Raw genomic sequence first — 27,692 nt, forward strand, 5'->3', positions numbered from 1 at the left:
ATTCAGGGGTTTGATTCAGGCATTTGAAATACAGCCATTTGAAATACAGCCATTTTGGGCAAAGAAATATTTAGTTCAGTCCTAAACTGGTTCAGGCCCTGTGAGATACTCCCTCTACATACATGGGTTCGATTGAGGGATTTGAAATACAGCCATTTTGGGCAAACAAATATCTACTTCGAGCCTCCACTGGTACAGACCTTGTAAGATACTCCCTCTACATACAGGGGTTTGAATTGGGCATTTGAAATAGACATTTTTTGCAAAGAAATAATTACTTCAGGTCTACACTGGTTCAGACCATGTGAGATACCCCCTCTACATACATGGGTTTGAATCAGGCATTTGGAATACAGCCATTTTGGGCAAATAAATATTTAGTTCAGGCCTACACTGATTCAGGCCCTGTGAGATACCCCCTCTACATACATTGGCTTAAATCAGGCATTTGAAATACAGCCATTTGAAAAATACAGCCATTTTCTGCAAATAAATATTTACTTCAGGCCTACAGTGGTTGGGACCGTGTGAGATAACCCCTCTACATACACGGGTTTGAATCGGGTATTTGAAATACAGCCATTTTAAATACCGCCATTTTGGGCAAATAAATATTTACTTCAGTCCTACACTGGTTAAGGCCCTGTAAGATACTTCCTCTACATACAGAGGTTTGAATCAAGCATTTGAAATACAGCCATTTGAAATACAGCCATTTTGTGAAAATAAATATTTACTTCAGGCCTACACTGGTTCAGGCCCTGTGAGATACCCCCTCTACATACAGGGGTTTGAATCGGGCATTTGAAATACAGCCATTTGAAATACAGCCATTTGGGGCAAAGAAATATTTAGTTTAGGCCAACACTGATACAGGCATTTTGAGATACCAGCTCTACATACAGGGATTTGATTCTGGGATTTGAAATACAGCCATTTGAAATACAGCCATTTTGTGCAAATAAATATTTACTTCAAGCTTACACTGGTTCAGGCCTTGTGATATATCACCTCTACATACAGGGGTTTAAATCAGGCATTTGAAATTGTGCTGTTCCAGCCTTTATTCTTCCATTTTACTAATTGCTGTGTTCGCATTATCTTGTCATTTACTATGTTGTGTAACGCTGCCACCCTGCTCTCCTCCCTCTTTTGTGACATCACATCCTCTGCAAGTTCCTTCGTACTTCCTCTTTGTTGCAGACTTCAAGATGGTGAGAGCAATCCTTTTTGACCTCTAATATATCTAATATCCTCTAGCATACCTGATTCTCTGCATTTGTTTTCAAGCAAGGCAAATCAATAAATAATCAAAGCTTCATTATTGTATTCTCCTCACTGGATTATCACATGCAACTGGTGCCTATATCTGGAGATATTAGTGAGTTCAGCTATCTACCATTGCTTTTACAGGGGCTATCACTTACAACCAATCAGGGGATTTTCTCTATCGTACATCTGTGGCAGAATAGTAAAAAAGAAGCTTAAATCTACAGTCTTGCATGTCTACACACAGTCTGCCAGCGAGCTTAGAGCTGTCTTCATAAGCACAGTGCACAAGCTGGAATATCCTCTTAAAGAGACAGTACCGCTTAAACAGGAATAACATATCCACAAGAGGCTTAGTGGATCTTTTAGTAACTGAACATACAGAAAGTCACCCTGCTGTCACGGCTGTTTAAGGGTAACAAGAGTATACACAGTAAAAAGAGCTACTGACCGGACCCAAACTAAGGAAGAGAAAGGGTGACCCCTGTCAGACCCTCAACACTCTCCCTATGCTGCTAAAGCACATGCCCGGATCCATGTGGTGGAACGAGGCATGCCCGCGTGCCTAAGACTGATGAGCCCTGTAACCCCTACAATAGTGGAAGGGGCACGGCCACCGATGCCCTGCTCAGAATATGGAGGGAACCGTGGCCACCTCAGATCCAGTCAGAAAATCACCAGGTACACAACAATGTCTGCACACTTAGCTGATGGAGCTGCAGCCGCAGAGAAGACGGATCCAAGGACCGCTGGCAATATCCGGAGTGCTTGCAGCAACAGAACACAGGTCCAGAGAACTAATAGCTTAACAAGTGAAGATACTCAAGGCAGAGCTACAACTGAAAAGAGAAATATAATCCAGGCCCTGCAATAGGAGGAGGGGTGATTTAAAGGCAGGGAAATCAAACGCAGGAGGAACAGCTGGGAGTAAAGACCTCATCACAGGGGCGGAGAAACAGAACAGTGAGAACACCTCCAAACTCTAAGTGACATCATCACAGGGGTGGAGACACAGAGCTGTGAGAACGTCTCAAAGCTCTGGTAGTGACAAAACCCCCCCCCCCTACGTGTGGACTCTGGACATCCAGGACCCACCTTCTGAGGATGAGCCCTATGAAATGCCCTGATAAGGCGAGTGTCTTTAATGTCCGACATCGGAACCCACATCCTCTCCTCAGGACCATAACCCTTCTAATGAACGAGGTACTGAAGAGAACCGCGGACAATGCGAGAGTCCACAATTCTGAAAACCTCAAACTCCAGATTGCCATCAACCAAAATCGGAGGAGGAGGGTACCGTGGGCTGGACATATGGTTTTAAGAGAGATCTGTGAAATACATTATGTATCTTCCAAACCCGTGGAAGATCAAGGCGGAAGGCAACAGGATTGATGACTGACAAAGTTTTATAAGGCCCAATAAACTTGGGACCCAATTTCCAGGAGGGAACCTTCAGTTTAATATTTCTTGTAGACAACCACACCAGATCACCCACATTCAGGTCCGGACCAGGCACACGTCTCTTATCAGCCACACGCTTATACTTCTCACTCATCTTTCTAAGATTACTCTGAATCTTTTGCCAAATGGTAGACAAAGACGAGGAAAATCTCTCCTCCTCAGGTAAACCAGAAAGAGCCCCTCCCGAGAATGTCCCAAACTGCGTATGGAACCCATATGCACCAAAAAATGGTGACTTATCAGAAGATTCCTGACGACGGTTGTTCAAAGCAAACTCAGCAAGAGGGAGAAATGAACACCAATCCTCCTGGTTCTCTGCCACAAAACAGCGCAAATATGTCTCCAGATTCTGATTGAGGCGCTCAGTCTGACCATTCGACTGCGGGTGAAAAGCAGAAGAGAAGGACAGCCGAACCCCCAGGCGAGAACAGAAAGCCTTCCAGAACCTGGACACAAACTGTGTGCCTCTATCGGAAACAATATCAGAGGGAATGCCGTGCAATTTAACAATATGGTCGACAAAAGCTTGCGCCAACGTTTTAGCATTGGGTAAACCAGGTAAAGGATCGAAATGAGCCATCTTGCTAAAACGGTCCACGACCACCAAGATCACTGACTTCCCCGAGGAACGAGGAAGTTCCGTGATAAAGTCCATGGACAGGTGTGTCCAAGGACGGGAAGGTATGGGTAACGGGAGAAGGGAACCTGAAGGTTGTGAACGAGGGACCTTAGCGCGAGCGCACGTCTCACAAGCCGCCACAATACCCTCCACAGACTTACGAAGAGCCGGCCACCAAAATCTCAGAGCAATGAGATCTACCGTGGCTCTACTCCCGGGGTGACCAGCAAGAACCGTATCATGATGTTCCTTAAAGAGTTTGTGACGTAGCTCAGGAGGCACGAACAACTTCCCGGAGAGACAACGGGCAGGTGCCTCAGTCTGGGCAGCCTGGACCTCGGCCTCCAAATCGGAATATAGAGCAGAAACAACTACCCCTTAAGCCAAAATGGGACCCGGGTCCTCGGAGTTTCCTCCTCCCGGAAAACAGCGAGAGAGAGCATCAGCCTTCACATTCTTGATCCCAGGGCGGAAAGTAACAACAAAATTGAATCTGGAGAAGAACAGAGACCATCTGGCCTGTCTCGGATTCATACGCCTGGCCGACTCCAAGTACGCCAGATTCTTATGGTCGGTAAAAACGGTGATAGGGTGCCTGGCCCCCTCCAACCAATGGCGCCATTCCTCGAAAGCCAACTTGATGGCCAACAACTCCCTATCTCCCACATCATAGTTTCTCTCTGCCGGGGAGAGTTTTCTAGAGAAAAAGGCACAAGGTCGCCATTTGGCAGGAGAGGGGCCCTGGGACAAAACTGCACCCACCTCGGAAGCATCCACCTCAACAATAAAAGGTAAGGAAACATCGGGATGCACCAAGATGGGAGCAGATGCAAAACTCTCTTTAATCTTAGAAAAGGCTGCAAGCGCCTCCTCCGACCAAGAGGAAAAATCCGTCCCCTTTTTTGTCATGTCAGTAAGGGGTTTGACAATAGAGGAATAATTCAAAATGAACTTTCTGTAGTAGTTAGCAAAACCCAGAAAGCGCATCAATGCCTTCTGATTTTCAGGAAGCTCCCACTCCAGCACAGCACGGACCTTCTCCGGATCCATGCGAAAACCAGAAGCAGAGAGGAGAAAACCCAGAAATTGTATCTCCGATACCATAAAAAGACATTTCTCCAGCTTGGCATACAGTTTATATTCCCGCAGTATCTGCAGGACCTGAAAAAGATGATCCTGATGGGTCTGAACATCAGGGGAAAAAAATCAAAATATCATCAAGATACACCAATACAAATTTCCCCATTAAATGATAGAAAATACTAATAACAAAATGCTGAAAGACGGCCGGAGCATTCATCAGGCCGAAAGGCATAACGAGATTCTCAAAATGCCCGTTAGGGGTATTAAAGGCCGTTTTCCATTCATCCCCCTCTCTGACCCTGACCAGGTTGTACGCGCCTCTCAGATCCAATTTGGAAAACACCTTGGCCCCAACAATTTGGTTGAAGAGGTCCGGGATCAGAGGAAGGGGATAGGGATCGCGAATCGTGATACGGTTCAGCTCCCTAAAATCTAAGCAAGGTCTCAGAGAGCCATCTTTTTTTTTAACAAAAAAAAAACCCGCGGCAACAGGTGACTTTGAGGGACGAATATGCCCCTTCTCGAGACTCTCGGAGATATAGGTTCGCATTGCGAGTCTTTCCGGTTGTGAGAGATTGTAGAGGCGTGCTTTTGGCAGCTTGGCGCGGGGAATGAGGTTAATGGGACAGTCAAACTCCCGGTGAGGAGGTAGCTCCTGAACACCGCTCTCGGAAAACACATCCGAGAAATCAGAGAGAAATGATGGCACAGTTTTAGTAGACACCTCTGCAAAAGTCGCTGTGAGACAATTCTCTCTACAAAAATCACTCCACTCATTTATTTGCCTTCCTTGCCAATCAATAGTGGGGTTATGTCTAGTGAGCCAGGGTAGCCCCAAAACTAGAGGAGAAGGCAATCCGTTAAGGACAAAACAAGATATCTCCTCCACATGAGTGTCACCTACAGCTAGCCGGATATTGTAAACAATGCCTTTCAGAGATCTCTGCGAGAGTGGGCAGAGTCAATAGCAAAGACAGGTATATCCTTTTCTAATGTACAAACCTGAAAACCATGCAGGCTACAAATTGAGTGTCAATAAGATTGACGGCCGCTCCACTATCGACAAAAATCTTACAAGGAATGACTTTGCTCTCTAGCGCCACCCTGGCAGACAGGAGAAAACGGGAACTGCAGGTCAGAGGAATAGCATCAGTTCCCACATCAACTTTGCCCAAAGTAGCAGATGAAGCAGAACTTGATGATCTACCTCTTGAGGTTTTTCTCTTATTATCACTCTTAGTACAGTTCAGGAATCTCCTAGATGGACAAACATTTGCCAAATGACCTATGCCCCCACAACAAAAACACACCATATTCTGAGGACTAAATCCTCTTTTATCAGAGGCAAGTCGGCCTAGCTGCATGGGCCCCTCCTCAGAGGGGAGCGAGACAGGATGAGACCCCTGCATACTGAATGAGTCCGCACCAATGCCCCTAGACTGACAATGGCTGGACGGAGAGGTCTTGTTTCTTTCCCTTAGACGCCTGTCAAGGCGTACCGCCAATGACATGGCAGACTCTAAGGACGTTGGTCTCTCATGGAAAGCAAAGGCATCTTTCAAACCCTCTGAGAGACCATGACAGAACTGACTTCGGAATGCAGCATCATTCCAGCCTGAATCAGCTGCCCATCTCCGAAATTCAGAACAATAAAGCTCCGCAGACAGTTTGTTCTGGCATAAAACACGCAAGTTTGATTCTGCCAGAGCAACACGATCCGGGTCATCATATATCTGCCCCAGGGCCACAAAAAATCTTTCCACGGATCGAAGGGAAGGATCCCCTGATGGCAGCGAAAAAGCCCAAGTCTGAGCATTACCCCTGAGCAGGGAGATGATAATCCTCACCCTCTGTTCCTCATTACCAGAGGAGTGGGGACACAAACAAAAATGGAGTTTACATGCCTCTCTGAAGCGAACAAAATTCTCACTGCCCCCGGAGAACGTTTCCGGAAGTGAGACCTTTGGCTTGCAACAGACTCCATGAGCCGGAGCAGAGCCCAATGCTTGTAAGTGAGTCACAGATTGACGGAGATCCGCTACTTCCAAAGAAAGACCCGGCATGCGGTCAACCAAGCCAGAAAGCGGATCCATGTCAACAAGGACGGTTTAGGTGGATTATAATGTCATGGCTGTTTAAGGGTAACAAGAGTATACACAGTAAAAAGAGCTACTGACCGGACCCAAACTAGGGAAGAGAAAGGGTGACCCCTGTCAGACCCTCAACACTCTCCCTATGCTGCTAAAGCACATGCCCGGATCCATGTGGTGGAACGAGGCATGCCCGCGTGCCTAAGACTGATGAGCCCTGTAACCCCTACAATAGTGGAAGGGGCACGGCCACCGATGCCCTGCTCAGAATATGGAGGGAACCGTGGCCACCTCAGATCCAGTCAGAAAATCACCAGGTACACAACAATGTCTGCACACTTAGCTGATGGAGCTGCAGCCGCAGAGAAGACGGATCCAAGGACCGCTGGCAATATCCGGAGTGCTTGCAGCAACAGAACACAGGTCCAGAGAACTAATAGCTTAACAAGTGAAGATACTCAAGGCAGAGCTACAACTGAAAAGAGAAATATAATCCACGCCCTGCAATAGGAGGAGGGGTGATTTAAAGGCAGGGAAATCAAACGCAGGAGGAACAGCTGGGAGTAAAGACCTCATCACAGGGGCGGAGAAACAGAACAGTGAGAACACCTCCAAACTCTAAGTGACATCATCACAGGGGTGGAGACACAGAGCTGTGAGAACGTCTCAAAGCTCTGGTAGTGACACCTGCTCCCAAAAACTCAGATATGCAGGAAGCAGAGTCCATGTTAACTGAAGAACAAGCAGTATGATCTAAACGTGTTATCAAGCCAACACAAAAGATTAGAGAGAACTTTGAGGCGACCAAAGAAGAATTCAGTGACAATTTAAACGATTTATGGCAGAGAACTGAACACTATATAGCAGCTCTTTTAAGATATAACAACTACCCAACAAAGTTAACCACAACGTTGAATCGCTTAACTAACTCCTATGTCTGCTATCAGCGACTCTCTGCTAAGTACATCACTTTCCTGAGCGACTCTGATTTTGACGAAGCTTCAGAGGAGCTCAGTGAGAGAAAGAATTTCCTTGAAGAGAAGGATGCCCTAGTACAAGATGCTAAGAGCAAGGCAGAACTCCGCATCGCACACTTACAGGAGGCGAGAACCCATCGATCAACTTCAAGTAAACATACAAAATATGCCCTTTCATCTTCCAAAACCTCTCGTTCCGGAAGGTCAGCCTTGCATGACAAGCTTATAGAAGTCCGGGCAGAAGCAGAGGAAACTAGCGTAAGAAGTCCCTTTGTTAAAAAGGAGGCGGAGATTGCAAAGAAGAAAGCAGAAATGGAGGCTAAGAAAGCAGAAATGGAGGCTAAGATAGCAGAAATGGAGGCTGAGATAGAAGCCCAGCTAAAGATCCTCCAGACAGAAAGGGAAGAAGCAGCTACCTTAGCTAAACTAAAGGTCCTCGAGCAAGTATTAGGCCAAGGTACCGACCCAGACTGCTTCGTCCCAGGAGAAGAGGAAGACCCAGCTGACCGCACTGCCAGGTATGTGCTAAGGCAACCATTGCCTACTCCTCCTGCTAAATTGCATGCACCAACGCCACTTCTAACTCACCAACTGGGCGAACCCACAGAGTACCAGAAATCGTCACACCCCAGTAATAAGGTAATATCTAGCACCAAGCGGGCTGACCATCCAGAGACTAAACCGCAGCTTAATCCTTATGCCACATCATTCCATCCTGATCAATCTCAACCTTATCTGCCAGAGCCCCTACATGCTCTAGAGACACCACAATGCAATACAGCAATATGGAATGGGAGATCAGACATGTCAGACATTGCCAGATACATGATGCACAGGGAGCTGATTAACATTAGTCTCTCAAGGTATGATGACCGTGCCGAAAACTACAGGGCCTGGAAATCGACCTTTAAAGCAGTAATCGGTGATCTAAACCTCACTGCCATGGAGGAACTTGACTTGCTCATCAAATGGTTAGGCCCAGAATCTGCAGAACGCATAAAGACATTAAGAGTGGTTCATGCAGGCCACTCAGAGGAAGGTCTCGCTGCAGCATGGGAGAGACTTGAACAGACCTATGGCAGTCCAGAAGCTATAGAAAGTGCCTTATTCAGGAGACTTCAAGCCTTCCCAAGGATAACTGGCAAAGACAATCGCAAATTGCAGGATCTGAGCGACCTACTAAAATAACTTGAATTGGCAAAAATGGACTCACGTCTACCAGGACTGAGTTACCTTGATACCGCCCATGGCTTCAATCAAATAGTGTCGAAACTACCACATGGCATGCAAGAGAAATGGGCAGACCAGGGCTCCAGATACAAGAGAGAACACAATGTGTCTTTTCCCTCTTTCTCTTATATTACCAGATTCATCAGTGACCAAGCTCGGAAGAAGAATGACCCCAGCTTTGACTTCACCGAATCCACTCTACCTGCTTCATCCTCATGTTCAAGGTATGACAACACCACAAATAAATGTAGAGACTTAATGTGGACAGTATCCGTTAGGAAAACCAATGTTCCACTCATTTCAACCTGCACTACTAGGGAGGAAGACCCTGTCCTCAAAGAAAAGGACCCTAACCGCATGTGCCCAATCCATAAAAGACCTCATCCTTTAAAGGAGTGTCGTGGGCTCAGGGCAAAGACCTTGCAAGAACGCAGAGAGATACTCAAAGAGCTTGGAGTGTGTTACAAGTGTTGTGCCTTATCAAATCATATGGCGAAAGACTGTAAGGTTATTATCAAGTGTGCAGAATGCAGCAGTGACAAGCACGTTACAGCAATGCATCTTACCTTGCCTTTAGACAACGCAACATCTCAAGCTGCGACCAATGCCGTCGCACTTCATGGCGGGGAGCCACCGGCTCAAGAATTAGCTACAACTACTGTTTCCTCTTCCTGTATGGCGATTTGTGGCAAGGAGGCTGATTCTAAGTGCTGAGCAAAGGTGTGTTTGGTCAACGTCTACCCAGAAGGGCAATTTGAAAGGGCCATCAGAATGTACGCAATTATTGATGAACAAAGCAATAGGTCTCTGGCAAAACCTAAATTCTTTGAGATTTTCGGCATAGCAGGAGAAGCAACACCATATACCCTCAACACTTGTTCTGGTTGTGTAGAGACTTATGGCAGAAGAGCCACTGGATACCTTATATCCTCCATTAAAGGGAACGTTCATATATCCTTGCCAACGTTAATTGAATACGACCAAATACCAGATGAAAGAGATTAAATTCCAACTCCAGAAGCTGCATACCATCATTCCCACTTGAAACATCTAGCTAGTGAGATTCCCCCTATGGACATGAATGCTGACATCCTACTTCTGCTTGGGAGAGACATTCTGATTGTCCACAAGGTGCGTCAACAATGAACGGTCCTGATAATGCCCCATATGCACAGAGACTCGATTTAGGCTGGGTAATCGTGGGTGATGTATGTATAAATAAGAGCCACAAACCATCTCAAGTGAACTCCTTCAAAACCTTTGTGCTCAACAATGGTCGCACATCTCATTTTAAGCCATGTGTTCATTATTATGAGGTGAAGGAAAGGCTTTCTAACCTCTTAAAGGGTTTCTACCACTTTGATTTCACATAATTAGGTGTCAGACACTAGCGATCCGCTAGTGTCTGCTCTGCCAAACTATCCTGCTATATTAGCTTTTGGGGCAGCCATTTACCTAAAAAAAGAACTTATATTGATATGTAAATGACCCTCTAGGTGCTATGGGGGCGTCATTAGCACCTAGAGGATCGGTCTACCTTCTCAAGATGCCGCCGCCCATAGTGCTCCATCGGCGCAGGCGCAGTGGAGATGTCTGAGCAGGGAAGCGGTCGGACATTCACTGCGCATGCGCCGAATACAACCGCGCACGGCGCATGCGCGTGAAGTCATCCGTTTGATGCATTCTGAAGCAGATGGGCGGGCTGGAGGGAGGCGCTGGGCGGCGGCATCTTGAGAAGGTAGACCGATCCTCTAGGTGCTAATGACGCCCCCATAGCACCTAGAGGGTCATTTACATATCAATATAAGTTCTTTTTTTAGGTAAACGGCTGCCCCAAAAGCTATTATAGCAGGATAGTTTGGCAGAGCAGACACTAGCGGATCGCTAGTGTCTGACACCTAATTATGTGAAATCAAAGTGGTAGAAACCCTTTAAAGACACCAGACATCAATCCTACCAGTTATGACAACTTAGGCAAAACTGTGTTTTGTACAACACCAGACGACAACAAATTGGCCTTGTCCATGGATGACAAAGAGTTTATTAAAATAATGGACGATGAATTCTTCAAAGATGCATCTAACCACTGGGTTGCACCTTTACCTTTCCATGCTGTAAGAGCCAGACTCCCTGACAACCGGGAACAAGCACGCTCCAGATTCATCTCCTTGCAGCGTACGTTAAAAAACAAACCAGAAATTAAGTCATTTTGTAGCCTTCACGGAAAAGATATTTCGCAATGATCATGCAGAGCCAGCTCCAACCTTACAAGAGCATGAAGAATGCTGGTACCTTCCATCCTTTGGGGTATATCACCCATGGAAACCAAACCAAATAAGAGTGGTATTCGACTCAAGTGCCAAACATAACGGCGTATCTCTGAACGACGTCCTTCTCACCGGTCCGAACCTGACCAATAATCTGGTGGGAGTGCTCATGAGATTCAGAAAGGAGCCAGTAGCCATTACTGCTGACATTGAACAAATGTTCGATTGCTTTATCGTGTGGCAAGATCATAGAAACTACCTCAGGTTTCTTTGGCACAGAGACAATGACACCAGCGAAGAAAAGGTTGAATGCCGCATGAAGGTGCACGTGTTTGGTAACCATCCTTCACCTGCTGTTGCTACATATGGCCTACGTAGGGCTGCCTTAGATGGCGAGTCAGAATTTGGGGAACATGCCAGAAACTTTGTTGTGAGAGACTTCTATGTGGACGACACACTCAAATCCTTGCCTACAGCGGAGAAGGCCATAGATCTGCTCAAAAGGACACAAGATTGCGCCATCAGACCGGCATCTGGTAGAGTCTCTGCAACTTCTTCTTGGTTAACAGGTCCAGCGTTTCTGCTGAACCAGAATGAAGAATCTCCTACTCAAGACGTCTTCAGTCTCCAGGACCCTCATGAAGATCCAGAGATTCGGCCTGAAGTTAGTACCTTCGTCACCAAGTCTGAAAGGAGGGCTGGCTTGTGCTGTCATCGCCTTGAACGCTTCTCTAGATGGTCAAGACTCATTCACATAATTGCAAGGTTAGTCCATATTGTTTATTGTTTTCATGCTGAGAAGCATAACACTGACTGTCGCAGTTGGCACCTGTGCCATAAACCTCTCATGGCAGAAGACATTATTCTAAGTGAATTGCTTGTGATACGTAACGTACAGCAGAGTGCCTTTAAAATGGAACTGAAATGTATACATGACAAGCAAGATATATCAAAAGGCAGCCCCATTGTCAACTTGAAACCAGTAATTGATGATAGTGGCATGCTGAGAGTTGGTGGTCGCCTAAACAAGGCTAAGCTAGAGATTTCAGAAATGAATCCCCTCATTATTCCCGCCAAACACCACGTTACTACACTGCTGATACGGCATTATCATGAAAGAGTCCAGCATCAAGGCTGGCATTTCACTGAGGGAGCTTTAAGAGCCGCAGGTCTTTGGATAGTGGGAGCAAAAAGACAGGTTGCTCATATTATTCACCATTGCATTAAATGTCGCAAGGCGAGAGGAAAATTACAACATCAACAAATGTCTAATTTGCCAGTTGATAGGACAAGCACCGAACCACCGTTCACTTATGTTGGTCTGGACGTCTTTGGGCCATGGACAGTCACTGCACGTAAGACTAGAGGTGGTCATGCAGAAAGCAAACGATGGGCAGTGTTGTTTACATGCTTAAGTGTACGTGCTATACACATTGAAGTAATAGAATCCATGAACGCTTTTGCTTCATCAATGCTTTAAGACGATTCCTCGCCATCAGAGGACCAGTAAAGCAAATAAGATGTGACTGTGGAACCAACTTCATAGGAGCCTGTCGAGAGTTGCAAAGTTCGCAAGGTGGGAGTGACCATCGCAAAACAAGGCTATCCCAAATCCTTTATCAGGCCTGCATCTGAGATTGTTCTCCTCTTACCCGTAGAGGAATGATTCTTTTACTTGAGGAACTTTATTCCTGGGAACCGAAGACTCAAGGCGTTGGACTGTTCCAGTCACCATTTCCAGTGTATTTTTGTTCGTTTTTGTCTTTCAGGTTCCAACATTTCATGGACATTTTGTAGTTGCATATATAGTAAAATCCAAGGACTTCAGACGGGGAGTGTGCTGTTCCAACCTTTATTCTTCTATTTTACTAATTGCTGTGTTTGCATTATCTTGTCATTTACTATGTTGTGTAAAGCTGACACCCTGTGGTTATTCTTATAATACATTTTATAGTGTGTTATGTAAATTTCCATTGCAATGCTCTCCTCCCTCTTTTGTGAAATCACATCCTCTGCAAGGTCCTTCGCACTTCCTCTTTGTTGCAGACTTCAAGATGGTGAGAGCAATTCTTTTTGACCTCTAATATCTCTAATATCCTCTAGCATACCTGATTCTCTGCATTTGTTTTCAAGCAAGGCAAATCAATAAATTATCAAAGCTTCACCATTGTATTCTCCTCACTGGATTATCACATGCAACTGGTGCCTATATCTGGAGATATTAGTGAGTTCAGCTATCTACCATTGCTTTTACAGGGGCTATCACTCACAACCAATCGGGGATTTTCTCTAACGTACATCTGTGGCAGAATAGAAATACAGCCATTTTGTGCAAATATTTACTTCAGGCCTACACTGTTTCAGACCTTGTGAGATACTCCCTCTACATACAGGAGTTTGATTCAGGGATTTGAAGTACAGCCATTTGAAATACAGCCATTTTGGGCAATGAAATATTTAGTTCAGGCCTAGACTGGTTCAGGCCCTGTGACATACTCCCTCTACATGCAGGGGTTTGATTCAGGGGTTTGATTTTCAGATTTGAAATACCGCCATACCTACCAGGAGAGGCTACATTCTAGTCAGTACGCAGGTATGTGTGTAGTCATAGTCATAAACCCCTTCGCTGCCGGCTCTGTGCCCTGGCTCCCCTCTGCCCTCCAGTCTTCCCTGCAGGGACGGTGCAGCGCTGACCTCTGCCAGGTTCACCCTCTGTATACATTATGGACAATGGAGAGGTGACAGGACTGGGGAAGTCTTCAGCTTTTACATCTCTGGAGTGATGGACCTGAGTCCAGCTTTATACAGACCTCACCTCTGCAGTGGAGCGTTATGTGAGGGGCGGATGTGCTGTCACCGCTCTGACCTCAGAGGTGGAGAATGTGCCCTGCTCTTCACATGCTCAGACCTCACTGAGGAGGTGTCAGGGTCTGGAGTCCTGTACGTGGCTCCTGCTCTAGAATGGAGGAACGGGGCAGACGGCGGCGGCACCTCCTGATTCTCACATGGCATTTCTAGATGCACACAGCTACAGGAGAATTCATTCAAAATACACACTAGATGGTATCTCACCAGGCACGTCTTAAACAAATGAAGTGCCTCAGCTCAGATATTTGTTGGAAATGCACTCAATCCCAGGGCACCTACTACTTCATGTGGTGGACTTGCCCAACATTGCAGACTTTTTGGTCAGAGGTCTTAAGGTTGAGCAAACAAATATGTTCCTCTTCCGCTACTTGTGGGCTGCGCGGGCATGAGTTCAGTCACTTCAGTGTGCAATGCCGTCCTGCAGCGCGTGATCCCGCGAGACCCGCCGCTGTAGGTCACGGTTCTCGCGGGATCACGCGCCGCAGGATGGGATTGCGCACCGAAGTGACTGAACTCATGCCCACGTAGCCCGCAAGTAGCGGATCAGTGGAACAAGTACAAGGTGGGTGGGGGAATGATCTGTGGGGTTGCCCAGACGGCTAGGCCCTTCACAGTAGTTATTAACCCCTTTCACCAGTCCCCCATTCACTGAAGTTAGTCCCATATATGTGCCCCCTTCACAGTAGTTATGCCCAGATATGTGCCCCTTCAAAGTAGTTATGCCCAGACATGTGTCCTCTCGCAATAGTTATTCTCCCTCCAACCTCCAAATAACCATCATCCACTGGCAACAGGCCCTTCTACAGTTTTTTATGACTACTTACATAGCTTCTACAATCCCTCTCTGGATTACAGGCCAGTCAGCCAGGCCCAAAGCCTGCCAGCCGCAGCCAGCAAGCCCACAGCCTGCCAGCCAGCAACCGTAATTAAGGTAAGAGGAGCCAACTTGGCCTAGGTATCAGTGAGCTATGTTGTGTTGCTATATTGTGAATAGGAACCAGAGTGTTGGAGAGACCCCCCTCCAGGCCCCATTAGACTCCATTGTAGTCTCTAATGGGAGGGGATTCCTTCGAACACACTCTCTAAAGGACACTGAGATAGCCTCTGCTAGAAAGACCCCTCTCCATGGCCCATTAGCCATCAATTGTACATTTTACTGCATTGCTTTTTATTTAATTCCATACATTTACTTTTATAGCCCTCCCTCCAAAATTTTACTTGCATCCCTGTTCTCTAAAGGGGCTGTTTTAGGGGGCGGTCCTAGGGGGGGGTAGGGGCGTGGCCAGGGGAAGGGGGGTGAGTTCCACCACCTTTTCTCTGAGAAAAAAAGCCCTGGGCATTTGAAATACAGCCATTTGAAATACAGCCATTTTGGGTAACGAAATATTTAGTTCAGGCCTACACTGGGTCAGGCCCTGTGAGATACACCCTTTACATACTGTCGTTCTATTAATTAAACACCCATTTAGGGCAACAATATCCTAAATTCGAAAAATATGAGGAGAGCATCAAATAAGGGACATCGCCCAGGTCGTGGTGCTGCTGGTGGAGCTCCTGTTGCCGGGAGAGGACGTGGTCGATCTGTGCCAGCTACACACACAAGTGAAACACCTTCCTCAGGTGCGAGTAGGTAACAAAACCTGAAGCGGTATTTGGTCGGGCCTAATGCTGCTCTACGAATGATGAGGCCTGAACAAGTACAGGCGATAGTAGATTGGGTTGCTGACATTGGATCCAGTTCCTTCACATTGTCTCCCACCCAGTCTCCAGCTGAAAGACCACAGTTGGCACCTGTAGCCGATGTCCATCAGTCTTTCACCTCACCCCCTTGCAAATTAGCCAAGCAGTATGAGAACCAAGTCATGTAGCAGTCTCTTCTGCTTTTTCATGACTCTGTTAGCAGGGTTTCCTAGGCCATCAACCTAGCCCTGCCCCAGAAATGGAAGAGATTGAGTGCACCGATGCCCAACCACTTATCTTTCAAGATGAGTACATGGAAGGACCATCGCAGCACGTCTCGGATGATGACGAAACACAGGTACCAATTGCTGGGGCTTTCGAAAGTGTGCAGACCGACAAGGAAGGCAGGGGTGAAGACTGGGTGGAAGATGATGTGGAGGACGATGAGGTCCCCACATGGAATCAAGGTCATGCGAGTGACTTATGTAGTTCGGACGAAGAAGCGTTGGTCGCACAGAGCCACCAGCACAGCAGAAGAGGGAGCAGGGTTCAAAAGCTGAGCGGCCGTCCTCTAGACAGTAGGCCTGCTACTGCCCATCGCAGCAAGGGACTGAGCACACCAAAGCCAGCTCCAAGTAGTTCCCTGGCGTATCAGTTCTTCAGACAATGTGCTGACGACAAGACACGAGTGCTTTGCACTCTGTGAAATCAGTGACTGAAGCGAGGCATAAACGTTCTCAACCTGAGCACAACCTGCCTGACCAGGCATTTAAGTGCAAAGCACGAGTTGCAGTGGAGTAGACACCTCAAAAACCAAGAAAGGTCTCTGGCTCCTCCTGCTTCCTCTTCTGCTGCAGTCGCGGCCTCTTCATCCACCTCTGGAATAACAGTGCCACCTGGTACCCCGCTAGCAGAGGATCTGCCAGCAACATTAACACCTGGGTCACCAAGCATCGCCACAATGTCCCAAACGCTGGAGAGGAAGAGGAAGTACCCCCCTACCCACCCGCGATCCCTAGCCCTGATGCCAGCATTTCTAAATTACTGGCCTTTGAAATGCTGTCATTCCGTCTGGTGGAGACAGATAGTTTTAAAGGCCTTATGGCGGGGGCTGTCCCACAGTACATCGTGCCCAGCCGCCACTACTTTTCAAAGCGAGCAATCCCTTCCTTTTACAACCAAGTAGGGGACGAAATCAGGTGTGTACTGCGCAATGCCATCTGTAGTAAGGTGCACCTAAGTACAGATACGTGGACCAGTAAGCACGGTCAGGGCTGTTATATCTCCGTAACAGCATACTGGGTAAATACAGTGGCGGCTGGGCCTGAGGCGGATAGCAGTTTGGCGCATGTCCTTCCACCACCGAGGATTGCAGGCCGCTTCAGTTTGCCTCCTGTTGCTTCCTCCTCCTACTCTGCTTCCTCATCCTTTACCAGCTCATCATCCGGTCAGCGTAACACCTTCACCACCAACTTCAGCACAGCCAGGTGTAAACGACAGCAGGCAGTTTTAAAACCTATCTGTTTGGGGGACAAACCGCACACCGCGCAGCAGCTATGGACGGGCCTTTAAACAACAGACCAATGAGTGGTTTGTGCCAGTCAGCCTCAAGCCCGGTCTGGTGGTGTGTGATAATGAGCGAAATCTCGTAGCAGCTCTGGGACTAGGCAGTTTGATGCACATCCCTTGCCTGGTGCATGTGCTGAATTTGGTGGTGCAAAGATTCTTTAAAAATTTCCCAAACATGTCAGAGCTGCTGCTTAAAGTGCGGGCTGTCTGTGCGCTCTTTCGGCGTTGTCACTGTGCTGCTGCTCGCCTGTCAGCGCTGCAGCGTAACTTCGGCCTTCTTTCTCACCACCTCATATGCGAAGTGCCCACAATGTGGAACTTCACCTTGAACATGCTAGCTAGACTGTGCGAGTAGCAGCAGGCGATAGTGGAATTTCAGCTGCAGCACGCACGGGAGAGTCGCTCGGCGGAACAGCACCACTTCACCACCAATGACTGGACCTCCATGCGACACCTGTGTTCCTTGTTGCGCTGTTTTGAGTACTCCACCAACATGGCCAGTGCCGTTCTCAGCGTTACTATCCCACTTCTATGCCTCCAAAAAAAATCCTGGCGATGCTGGAGGAGGTTATTGCACAGGAGGAGGAGGAGGAGGAAGAGGGATCATTTCGTAGGGTTTCCGGCCAGTCATTCCCAAGTGGCTCCGAGGGTGGGTTCCTGCACCCACAAACCCAAGGTACACAATTGTCCAGCCACGGCACAGTTCTGGAGGATGACGAGGTGGAGGATGAGGAGGAGGAGATGGAGGAGAAAGAACCATGTTCACAGCAGGGTGGCGCCCAGAGTGAATGGGGGGATAAAGAGGACACAGACGATACACCTCCCACAGAGGACAGCTTTTCGTTGCCTCTGGGCAGCCTGGCACACGTGAGCGATTACATGCTGCAGTGTCTCCGCAACGACCGCCGAGTTGCCCACATTTTAACTTGTGCTGATTACTGGGTGGCCACGCTGCTGGATCATTGTTACAAGGACAACGTACCATCCTAAATTCAGTGACTGGATCGTGATCGTAAGATGCGCGAGTACAAGCGCACGCTGGTAGACGCGCTGCTGGTGGCATTCCCACCTGACAGTGGGGGCACAGTGGAAGCACAAGGCGAAGGATGAGGAAGAGGTCCCCACGAAGTTGGGGCACCACCAGCACCTCAGAAGGCAGGGTTAGCATGGCTGAAATGTGGAAAAGCTTTGTCAGCACACAACAACAACCAGAACCACCAGCTGATATGGAACGTCTTAGCAGGTGGCAGCATTTCACCAACATGGTGGAACAGTATGTGTGCACACTCCTACACATACTGAATGACTGGTCTGCCCCTTCAACTTCTGGGTCTCCAAATTGGGCACATGGCCTGAGCTTGCCCTTTACGGCTTGGAGGTGCTGGCCTGCCCTGCAGTCAGTGTATGATCTGAACGTGTGTTTAGCACGGCAGGGGGCGTCATCACAGACAAGCTCAGCTGCCTGTCCACAGCCAATGTGGACATGCTCACGTTCATTAAAATGAACCAGGCATGTATCGCTCAGGACTTGTCCGTACCTTGTGCAGAATAGACATGCATACCGGCACTAAGCAGTTATTGTTATACTGCAGCGCAATTGCTCATGTTTGTATTTTAGATATTTCACACTTTTGGAGTGTACCTTAATTTCACTAAATTAAATTAAATTAAAACCAGGCTATCTCGTCCTACCCCACCGCCGCTTCCACCTACTCCGCTACCTCCACCGCCTCCTCAAACTCCTACTCCATATGGAACTCCACCTCATAAATCCATTATTACTTTTTTTGTACGTGTTTTATTTTATATCATTTCACTACTTTGTCATTTACATTTTCGGGTGAAATTCACCAATTTTGGTGTGTAATATACCTCTCCTCTACCTAGTTGACAGCTTAATAAATTTCAATAAATTTTCTGTTACATTCTTGGGTTGATATTATACAATTTTTGACGTGAATAAACACCAGCTATGCATAGGTGACAGGGAATACAATTTAATAAATTATTCAGTAATGAATGTGCGCCACATCTTTTCATTCAATGCTTAAACTTTGAAAAGTTGTCTCATTTTTATGCTTTAATAATTTCTCTCATATTTCAAAATTAATCCTCCCTTGGATGTGGTCTCTTAACCACATTTTTATGCCATTTGCAGCCCTCTAGCCCTTTCCATTACATTTTTACAGCCATTTTAATGCTCAAAAGTTCGGGTCCCCATTGACTTCAATGGGGTTTGAGTTCGGGGTCAAGTTCGAACTTTTTTGTGGAGTTTGGCCGAACCCGAACATCCAGGTGTCCGCTCAACTATAGTTGTCTCACTTCATCAAATAGGATTTATCATGTAGATAATACAAGGCACTTATGGTATTGTGATTGTCCATATTTCTTCGTTTGCTGGCTGGATTCCTTTTTCAATCACATCATACAGTGATTGTTTCCAGGGTTTACATCCACTCTGCAATCCAACAGGTGTTGCCATGCCTATGCACTATAGGATAAGGCATTGGTTGCTTGTGCTGAGCAGACTGTGAGAGTGCACATAGGCATGCATGAGCAGCAGCTCCAATTCCGGCCACCTCGTATCTGAGCTACAGCGGTGGCTGTTACCCCTATAAATGAGCAGTGTATAATGGGATAAAAAAATGAATCAAGCCAGCAAAAGATGCCATATGGACAATCACAATACAATATTAACCCCTTAGGGACCCATGACGTACCGGTACGGCATGGATCCCGAATCCTTAAGGACGGCCGGTACGTCATGGCTTTAATTCGCTTTGATTCGCGATTCCGGCGCCGCGGGGGTTAATCGGAACGGGATGCCGGCTGAAATCATTCAGCCGGCATCCCGTAACAACGCAGGGGGGGGTCATTTGACACCCCCGTATGGACGATCGCAGAAAACCGCAGGTCAATTCAGACCAGCATTCCGGACTTACCTGAGATCCCAACGTGGCAAGTGGTCAAGAAACCAAAGTTCCCAAGAAGCAGGAAGAACACTTGAAGACCGCCGGGAGTCCACTTAACTATATACTCACAGTCGCCTCTACCCCTCAACACCAGACGCGACACTAGAGGGTCATCAGGCGACCCTCTAACTGCTTTTTCTCAACAGTTCAGTTATGTGTTTCACTGCAGGTCGTATATTATTATACTGCATTATATTCATGTCTCCTAGGTCACTAGTCCATGCTGATAGTGGGAGGTGATCTTAATATCTCATTAGACACCCCGTCCCAAGGATCACCCAAAATTCCTAGGAAACAAATGGTAAAATTGATGATGGCGGAGATGCATCTGGTTGATGTCTGGAGAACTATTCATCCCACAGACAGGGATTACACTTTTTTCTCACACGTCCACAACTCATACAGCCAAATTGATTACCTATTCTTGCCCAACTCCCATATAACATTGGTGAAAAGTGCAGATATTGGAAATCTGGTGATATCAGATCATGCTCCCGTAATGCTGTCACTCTCTCTCCAATGTCTCCCTTCGTCAGTTGCGGCCCCCGACTTACAAGGAAAACCATATGAAGTCCTCAGTTCCATCCCTATAGGGAAGAGTCCTGGTCCTATGGACTCCCAATTATCTACTATAAGAAATTCAAACAGTTTTTACTTCCTCATTTTACTGAACTCTGCAACTCGCTGTTGGGAGGATCGTCTTTGGCTCCCAGGCCTTGAGGGCTCCTATAACAATTCTACACAAAGAAGGGAAAGATCCTGAGGACTGTGGGAGCTATAGACCCATCTCTTTCCTCAACTGTGACTTGAAATGGTGGTCTAAATTGCTGGCATATACACTCATCTAAAGAATTATTAGGAACACCATACTAATACGGTGTTGGACCCCCTTTTGCCTTCAGAACTGCCTTAATTCTACGTGGCATTGATTCAACAAGGTGCTGATAGCATTCTTTAGAAATGTTGGCCCATATTGATAGGATAGCATCTTGCAGTTGATGGAGATTTGAGGGATGCACATCCAGGGCACGAAGCTCCCGTTCCACCACATCCCAAAGATGCTCTATTGGGTTGAGATCTGGTGACTGTGGGGGCCATTTTAGTACAGTGAACTCATTGTCATGTTCAAGAAACCAATTTGAAATGATTCGAGCTTTGTGACATGGTGCATTATCCTGCTGGAAGTAGCCATCAGAGGATGGGTACATGGTGGTCATGAAGGGATGGACATGGTCAGAAACAATGCTCAGGTAGCCTGTGGCATTTAAATGATGGCCAATTGGCACTAAGGGCCCTAAGGTGTGCCCAGAAAACATCCCCCACACCATTACACCACCACCACCAGCCTGCACAGTAGTAACAAGGCATAATGGATGCTTGTTCTCATTCTGTTTACGTCAAATTCGGACTCATTTGAATGCCTCGACAGAAATCAAGACTCAGCAGACCAGGCAACATTTTTCCAGTCTTCAACAGTCCAGTTTTGGTGAGTTCGTGCAAATTGTAGCCTCTTTTTCCTATTTGTAGTGGAGATGAGTGGTACCCGGTGGGGTCTTCTGCTATTGTAGCACACCTTTATTTCCCATTCTGACATTCAGTTTGGAGTTCAGGAGATTGCCTTGACCAGGACCACAACCCTACATGCATTAAAGCAACTGCCATGTGATTAGTTGACTAGATAATCGCATTAATGAGAAATAGAACAGGTGTTCCTAATAATTCTTTAGGTGAGTGTAGAATATCCCCCCTATTAACTACCTCCCGACCGCCTAACGCACGGATGCGTCCGGGAGGCGGTCGATTCATTCCTCCTGGACGCATCCGTGCGTCATCTCGCGATGATCGTGGCTGTCAGGCTGCCGATTTTTAATATCTCAAATCAGAAGCCATTTAACACATTATATTTGTAAATATAATGTGTTAAATGGCTTCCCTGCTCCTCTGCTGGTCCTTTTCGTTGGTTGGTCTCAGCAGAGGAGCAGGCATCACAGTGAGTAGCACCAAACACCACACATAGCCCCAGATCACCCCCTGCACCCCAATTAACCCCTTGATCACCCCTTCTTGCCCCTGTCAATCACTGGTATTGACTGTTAGGTTTTAGGGATAGTTTAGGCCCCTTGGTTAGGTAGTTTAGCGATCGTTTAGCGCCCAGCCCATCGCACCGCAGTCACTTATATGCTGATTAGCGTATTGCTAATCAGCATTTGTACTTTTATAGTATCTGTAAGTGATCAAAACTGATCACAGTCAGATCTATAATAGTATTAGTGTCACCTTAGTTCGCTCTCCACCCAAAACGCAGTGTTTGCCCGATCAGGCCTGATCAGTCGCCCACACGTGCGTTCACCCACGCCCGCCCCGCTGCAGTGACAAATTTTTTTTTTTTGATCACTGCACATTCACTTCACAAGCACTTATCAACCGCATCGGCCTCTGGTACTTCGCTAGCCTTCCATTTGTAAGACAGGCTTGCTTTTTTTCTTGGGTAGTGTTAAGGGGGAATATTAATCACCAATATTTATGCAAATATCAATAATTAATATTCATAAATAGGCGCAAATCGTCTAGTGATGACACCGCCTATTTATGCCTAAATCATATATATATATACCTACCTCTGTTACCTATACACTACACTGAACTACACTACGTGCGACTTACTATCACTATACTAGGGTGGCGACTAGTAAAAACACCATACACTGTATTATGAACAATAAGGAATATTTATTACACAATACAATTATACAAGTCTAACAATACGCTATATCTATATATATATTCATAGATCAATGGATATGAATATATATACATATAGAAGTACACACCACAGTATAGAAACGGTACTACAATAAACACAATACAAACCTAATACTAATACAAACCTAATACTACACAGCACAATCCCAAATTCCACCCCACACACTAGCTATACTTACAATAATACACTTACATACATACAATTATCGGTAACCCACCCGTCTGGCTACTCACTGTCCCTACGGGGGTACAAAAGGGTTAATCACACAATTGTGGCACTGCAGGGGTTAATACCTGCAGGCCAAGGAACACAGGGTAATGAGTTAGGCCTAGTTCACACGAACGTTTTTTTTGCGGGTGTACGGGCCGTTTTTTTGTGTTCCGTATACGGTCCGTATACGGAACCATTCATTTCAATGGTTCCGCAAAAAAAACGGAATGTGTTCCGTATGCATTCCGTTTCCGTATTTCCGTTTTTCCGTTCCGTTGAAAGATAGAGCTTGTCCTATATTTGGCCGTAAATCACGGGTCGTGGCTCCATTAAAGTCAATGGGTCCGCAAAAAAAAACGGAATGCATACGGAACACATCCGTATGTCATCCGTTTTTTGCGGATCACTAATTTAGAAATACTAGGCCCAGCCTACTTTAGCCATGTGTTCGGTGTTTACAAACTTTGCCAAGAGCACATGTGCAGGTGCTGAAACCGGCCCCAGCCTGTCTGCCTTGCAAGATAGCAGCTTCTCAAGATGGATGTGGAGAAATTGATCCTGCTGATCCAGGAACGTCCTCTGCTTTGGGACACTCGGACGGAGGCCTATCACGACCGCATGTGCAAGGAGCGGGCATGGGACGAGGTGACCCGTGACATGTTGCCCAGAGAGTGGGAGAAGGGCACTTCCTCCAAACGCCGAAAATTAGGTATGACAACCCATGTTGATGTGTTTTATGTGTAAAATGCCTATAATGTCATTGTTACTTGTCAAGCAGTGGTGTATATTGGAGTATATTACACAAGCAGGTAAATCAGTATGTTTTTTTATTTAATGTGCACCATGAGGATGTTGTGTTTTCAATGTGAAAGTGCTCAGCACTATATATTGCTTGATTATTCATCAGCCATGGCCACCTGTGGCTCACCTGCTGTACTAAAACCTCAATTATAACCATGGCCTGCTGCAGTCTGATATATATTTCATGTGTGGACATGATTAGAGGTATACTGTGTGTGTACTGTATACTGTATACTTATATTGTGTATCCCTGTAATGTCCAAATATCAAGTGTGAATAATGTTTAAAGGCCTGTTATGATTCCCGGGTTACAACAATCCTACTATTTTGCAGGTTATTCAGCCTATTAGGTTTGAAAATCTCCAGTATATGGTATACTAAATTAAGTATTTGCCGGTTTTAATGTAGTAGTAACCATATTTTGTCATGTGATTTTATATGTGTGATTACATTTTTTACGTTACAATTGTTGGTATGTTATATTTCTACAGTCCAACGCTTAAAGACTCGCTGGCAGTCGTGCCGGGATCAGTTCCGCCGGGAACGAGTTCAGGCCATGGGCAAAAGTGGTGATGGAGGCGTCCGAAAGAAGCCATACCTTTATACCCGGCAGTTGGCTTTCTTAAAGCCAGTGCTGGACCTTAGGCCGTAAGTATGAAATGCCTAGATTATTTAGAATGTTTGCTTAGGAATGTCCCCAAATCTATTAGTAGTGGCTTATTTTTAGTTAAAAAATTTTCATTTTACCAGTAATGTTTTATAGGCTAGTATACAACTATGGCTTGGGTGCTTAAGCCAGGTACATGTTGTTATAATATCTAGTGTGAATATACTGCCCTTGTCACCACAATGATCACTAAAGTATTCCAGCTACCATTGTTTATCCTCATATGACCGGCACAAATGGCTAACATTATAAACAGGTGAGGATAGCGATAAAGGGACAACCATCTGTGCAGCTCTATATTACATAATAAGGATCTCCAAACGCCTTTTCAGATTGATTAGTTATCCTGATATTCAATATTTGACACGTTTACTGGACCCATGTCATCCAGTGTGGGTTACGAAATGTGGCTTATATGTTCATACAATGTATATATATATATATACCAATCTTATTTACATTACTCTCTCATTCCACAGCACCGTTGACAGCCTGGAAGAGCAGAGAGGCCTGGAGTCTACAACCAGTGATGAGGAGCGTGTGGCTTCTCCACAGGATTCCCCTTCTCTGGCCACTGAAGAGCCACTACTGTCGCAACCGTTGGATCCGGCAGAGAGGGAGGAGTCTTCTGCTGTGGAGGTTGGGGCTGAGGTTCATTCGAGCCCCGAACCTTTATTAAGGAGACCATCACGGCGGAGAAGGGGCGCACCACAGCCTGCCGAACCTGCCTTAAATACTCGAGCCATTGTTGAAAGTCAGGTGCTCGAGTATTTAAGGCAGAGAAGGATTGAGGGCAAGGAAGAAAGAATGCTCAGTGGCCTAGCGCCACTTATAGAACCTTTGTCTGCTGAAAAGCAAGATATATTTGTTTCGGTTATGGCTACTGTAGCCAACATTCTAAAAAGCCCTATGGACCCAGTGGAGCTAGTGCGGGCAGTCCATAATGTACATTGTCGGGCATTTTTACTATAAGCGTTGGCACATCAGCCCAACCAGGGCCCAGTATGTATTTCCAGCAGCCCATCCAGCAAACTTATTCCCAGCCCCTATTTTCTCAGGAACATGATTTTGCCCCTCGACCCCCTTGTCCTGTACCAAGGATTAGATACCCACCACCCCCTAATGTGGCTGGCCCAAGCACACAGGGCCCTTTTATGCGGGAAGTATCCGAAATGTAATTTGTTTTTTGTTTATTTGTTGGGTATTTGATAGCTGAATATGAAGCACTTTTATTTTTACCATGGAAAATGTTAATTAAAAATATATACAAAGATTGCAAAAATCTCTATCCTTTTATTAGCATCAACATTTAAACAGTATACAACATTACATGTTTGAATTACATCACTACACTCCAAACGTCATACACATCTTTTTATTGATGAATCATTACAACTTGGGCTGGAAATACACATAAAGTCAACGCTGCTCAACCTTCCGGAATCATGTTGTATGTGCTTGAATAATCTCCGAATCCGGGACCTTGGACAGCATCTTTAAAAGTCTTCGGCATGCCTCGGGGAAAAATGACAAGTTTGGAATAAGTATTGCAACATATGGGTGCGTATGCAATCATAACACAAGTCGGATTTCGTTTTGAAGAGGTATTAGAGGGTTGTTGTATACAATCAAATATCTGATTTTTGTAGTCCGGAAAATTGACTAATTTCGCAATTTCAACTACACGAATGTTATTTGACAATTCATACAATATAACCCCAGCCCACAAGCCCACGTCAAGGGTCCTCTTTGTCTTGTGAGTCCCTACACTATCAATATATAACCCCACCACCAACCAAAAAAATAAATAAAAAACTAGGAAAATAAAGTTACTAGGATTACCAGAGTCCAGATTATTTTACACTCTGCCATGAATTACGCCCATCTGCCACGGCACTGCTCCCTCAGGACTTGAAAAATATTCTTCATAGAGGGCCCGAACTGCAAGGGCTGCAGTTCCAGGTCGTCCGTGAAGGGTCTGGTCCAATCCTCCGGAAGAAGAATATGTACCAGATTCCAAATCCTCAACTTCTGAGGGACCATCATTAATCCTGACAAAGTTATGCAGGATGACACACGCTTGAATAACCCGGGTGGCATTCTCCGGTGCCATCTGTAAGGATGACAGGAATACTCTCCACTTCTGTGTGAGTATTCCAAACGCACACTCAACATACCGACGAGCTCTACTCAGCCGATAGTTGAAGATACGTCTGCTGTCATCCAGGTTGCGTCTGGGAAAGGGTCGCATGACATGTGGTGCCAAAGCAAACCCTTCATCAGCCACAATTACAAATGGAGCCGGTGGTCCCGCAGAACCTGGCAGCAATCTGGGCTCTGGTAGGGCAAGCTGGTTGGCTCGAAGTCTCTCACACATTCTGGAAGCACTGAAAATGCGCGCATCTGCAGTGCTACCATATGCCCCAATATCCACAATTATAAACTTGTAATTACTGTCAGCCAAGGCCATTAGCACGACAGAGAAATACTGTTTATAATTGTAGCACAGGGACCCTGAGTGAGGCGGCTTCTTAACACGAATGTGTTTGCCATCCAGTGCCCCAATGCAGTTGGGAAACTGCGCATCACCATAAAAACCCTCAGCTATTCGGATCCAATCCTCAGCCTTGGGCTCTGGCATCACCGCTTCCCTGAGTCGCTGCCAAATCACATCACATGTTTGACGAACTATCATAGAAATCGTCGAGACTCCCAGCAGGAACTCAAAATGCAGAGATACAAATGAATTCCCTGTTGCCAAGAATCTGAAAAACAAAAAGAAAAAAAAGATTATATACTATAACATTCACCATTTACAACTAATATAACCAAAGTGGTTGGTCACCCGCTCAGTAAATATGTATAGGCGCTAGTCGTCTAGCCTGAATCACCCAGTCAGATCAAATGGAAAATGGAAAAATAGTAGTGTAGACGTGCACTCTATATGTGTGTGTCTCCTGGTATAGAGTGCCCGTCTACACTACTATTTCTATATTTACCATAGAAAATTTTGGCGCAACACTATGACACATAACAAAATGATAACATTAATAACATGTAATACTATGCACATTCTATAAAATAAACAATGCATACCTCAACGTGACGATGAGCCGTTCCTCTGGAGAAATGCAGCGCCTCATATTTGTGTCCTGGTAGGTGAGG

The sequence above is a fragment of the Bufo gargarizans genome, unplaced genomic scaffold (genome assembly GCF_014858855.1).
Source record: "Bufo gargarizans isolate SCDJY-AF-19 unplaced genomic scaffold, ASM1485885v1 original_scaffold_865_pilon, whole genome shotgun sequence".
In the NCBI taxonomy this organism is placed as follows: domain Eukaryota; kingdom Metazoa; phylum Chordata; class Amphibia; order Anura; family Bufonidae; genus Bufo; species Bufo gargarizans.